Source organism: Sceloporus undulatus, chromosome 3 (assembly GCF_019175285.1).
Source record: "Sceloporus undulatus isolate JIND9_A2432 ecotype Alabama chromosome 3, SceUnd_v1.1, whole genome shotgun sequence".
NCBI lineage: Eukaryota > Metazoa > Chordata > Lepidosauria > Squamata > Phrynosomatidae > Sceloporus > Sceloporus undulatus.
Genome location: NC_056524.1, coordinates 179,089,412 through 179,092,802, shown reverse-complemented (window position 1 = coordinate 179,092,802; position 3,391 = coordinate 179,089,412). Strand labels below are relative to the sequence as shown.

The 3,391-nt window shown below is 45.0% G+C and overlaps 1 protein-coding gene across 1 annotated transcript in view; it reads left to right on the top strand.

Annotated features, from left to right (window-relative positions):
* The first annotated feature begins 2,293 nt into the window (after nt 1-2,293).
* Nucleotides 2,294-3,391, top strand: part of LOC121925331 (putative lysosomal acid lipase/cholesteryl ester hydrolase) — a 216,444-nt gene continuing 215,346 nt past the window's right edge. The window contains exon 1 of the mRNA XM_042457367.1: nt 2,294-2,371. The gene's annotated coding sequence lies outside the window, so the exon portion shown is untranslated. The remainder of the gene's footprint in view (nt 2,372-3,391) is intronic.

Genomic DNA, 3,391 nt, shown 5'->3' with positions numbered 1-3,391 from the left:
GTCGGGGGGAGGGCTCTTCTTCTTGGCAGGCAGAGGCCTGTTGCATCCTGCCTGCTTCTCTCCCCTCAAGATGGAGGTCGGGGGGAGGGCTCTTCTTCTTGGCAGGCAGAGGCCTGTTGCATCCTGCCTGCTTCTCTCCCCTCAAGATGGTGGTCGGGGGAGGGCTCTGGAATCAAGAAATTTCTACAACTTATTGACTTGTATGGGCTCTCCAAGGATTTGTTGTGCTCTTTAAACTATGATAGCGCTGTAAAATATATGAAGTCCCACATCTTGAAATATGACTTTCAGTTAGATTGTACCTCTGTTGGCCTATAAAATGCTCTCCTTGGTATGCCAAACTCCCTTTCCAAAGAAGCTCCCGTCCCCACAATACTTAAATAATATAACTAACTTCAAACAGAGACATGCCTTCACAGCCCTACGCTGTCAGTCTCTGACCATGGCTGTGGTGCAAGGGCTTTATCCCATGTGGGAAGAAAGTTTGCCCATGTGGTTCCAATACAGTTGAAGGCCTATATCTCATTACCTATTGGAGTGTCCAAGTTATAAAGATATAAGAAATGCCCAATACAAGGAATTAAGATTGGTATCAAACAACTATGACTCTGATTTACATTTAATCATTGTGTTATTAGGGGACACTGAAACAAGTATCTCTGAAAGGTAGTCTGTTTTGCTTTTAAAGCATCAGTCATAAGGAGGAAGCACTGTAAAGACAATGGTTAGGATACAGGATAGATCTAAATCTCTACTATCCCTGAATATTCCCAGCTCTGTAATTCAACCATATATAGTCTCAGTGTATCTGGTTCTTACGCCTATTGAGATTTATCTGAGCCCTCATTTTTGTCTTTGCCTTTCTCTGCGATACTGTTTTAAAGATGATTTTAACTTCGTAAGCAATGTATTATTTTATAATGTATTTGATGTGTTTGATGTTCTATTTTATTATTTTTTAAATGCTTTTTATGGATTTTTTACAACGCTTTGATGTTATATTTATTTTGACGGATTGCTTTCTTTTTGTACAGTGGTACCCCGGGATACGAAATACCCACGTTACGAAATTTCCGGGATACGAAAAAATCCCATAGGAAATAACTGTTCCGGGTTACGAAGGTTATTTCGGGTTACGAAGAAAATTTTGGTGCTTTTCGGCGCTATTTCACACGAAATCGCGGCTTTTCCCCATTAGCGCCTATGGGTTTTTCGGCTTGCGAAGTATTTCGGGTTACGAAAGCGGCGGCGGAACGAATTAATTTCGTAACCCGGGGTACCTCTGTAATGGCATATGCTACACGAATAAACTCGTTTATTTACTCAGCCTCAGGAGATGGCAAAAGCAAACCTCTCCTATGAACAAATCTTGCCAAGAAAAACCCTGTGATAAATTTGCCTTCAGGTGGCTGTAAGTCAGAAAGGACTTGAAGTGACACAACAACAAAAGGCACTGTATCTGCACTGCAGAATGAATGCAGTTCAACACTGCTTTAACTGCCCTGGCTCTATGATATGGAATTCTGGGATTCATGATGTTTATCACACTATACTCTTAAAGTGCTACTATTCCACTTTGACTCCTCTAGCTGCCTCCTGTTGCATTCCAGGGATATTTAGTTTTGGTTGTGTGTTTTTTTTGGGGGTCTGGTACTATAACAAACTATAAGTCCCAAGGCTCCATAGCATGGGGTTATTGTTGTTGCTTTGCACCTCCAAGTCACTTCTGACATACTGTGATTTTAAGGTGGAGTTTAGGGTCTTAGAACATGACTAGTCTGGGGACCAGGGTTCGAATCCTTGCTTGGTGACTCTGGACAAGTCACACTCTCTCAGCCTCAGTGGCAACTCTGAAGAAACTTGCCATGAAAAACCCACTATAGGGTCGCCATAATGAGAGCACGCAACAATAACAACAACAACAAGGCGAATTTATTAATAGGGTTTCCTTGGCAAGTTTTTTGTCATTGAGGCTGAGTGTGCGTGTTTACACCGGTGTGTGTGTTTACACCGAGGTGAATTTACACCTCCCGCTAATTTACACTTCTAATCCGAAGATTAGATTTAAAGCGGTTTCAAACCGTGTTATCTGCGTAGTGCAGACGCAAACCGGGCCGGGTAGGCCGCGGTGGTTGCCATGGGAACGCGGCCTTGCTTCTCTAAAAGCGGGAGGAGAAAGGGGGCGGAGCGTTCTCCGCTGCGAGCTCGGATTGGAGGAGCCTCATAGTCTGAGGGGGGACCTCGAGGCCTGTGATTGGCTGCGACGCGCCCCACTCTCCCCTTGTGGAATCTTCAGAGCGGCGAGGAGGGATCGGCTCTGGCTCTCATTGGACTCTTGGCCTCCTTTCCTATCAGGCGCTTTGGCTTCCTGGTGAGTGGGGCCCCCGCCTAGCTGCTTGCTCTATAACCTTCTCCCTGGGCTCCTTAAGGGGAAAAGAGGGGTTGCTGGGAAACGCACCACCCGAGTAGACCCATTGAGTCAATAGGTTTTACACAGGTGTCGAGCTAGGCGTGCAGAAGGCTTCGCTCTCTTTTGCACCGTTCGCCTAAAGATGTCTTGTTTCTGATTGGAGAGTGGTTTTCATGGGGTTTTCTTGGCTTCATCTCAGGGGACTTAACCAGGGCCAAAGAGATTGCCCTTTAAGAGATTCTTTTGGACTTCAGCTCCCAGAAGCCTCAGCCATGTTGGCTAAATAGCCTGGGATTGTGGGAGCTGAAGTCCAAAAATCCCTTAAAGGGGCACAGTTTGGGGACCACTGATACTATACTGTTATAGTACTGTACCCCAAACTATGCCCTTTTAAAATAATGATGGACTTCATCTCCCAGAAGCCTCAGCCATGTTGGCCAACAGGCTGGGGTTCTGGGAGCTGAAGTCCAATGTCTCTTAAAGGGCAACAGTTTGGGGACCACTGCCCTAAGGCAACCCTGTTCATGAGTTTTTCCTGGCAAGTTTTGCTCAGAGGAGGTTTGCCATGGCCTTCCTCTGAGGCTGAGAGAGTGTGGCTCGCCCAAGGTCACCCCACTGTAGATACATCCTTAGAAAGCTGTAGTTCATTCCCTCGAAGCATTAGAGTTTTCTTAGCAGGGATTCCAAATACCCCACAGAAACCTACAAATCCAGGATCTCATGGAATGGAGGAGCTGCAGTTAAACTGGTTTCACATTGCTATAATTGATCAGTGTGGATACACCTGTAGTGTCCTATGCATAATGGGCCCTTGGTATCCAATGCTGGAGTTTGGTTCCAAGACTCCTCTGTGGATACCAAAATCCATGGATGCTCAAGCCCCATTAAATACAGCAACATATTATTACATATTATTGACATTTATTTATATAGTGCTATAAAATTTTACACAGCACTTTACATAACAGGATAAAACAGACA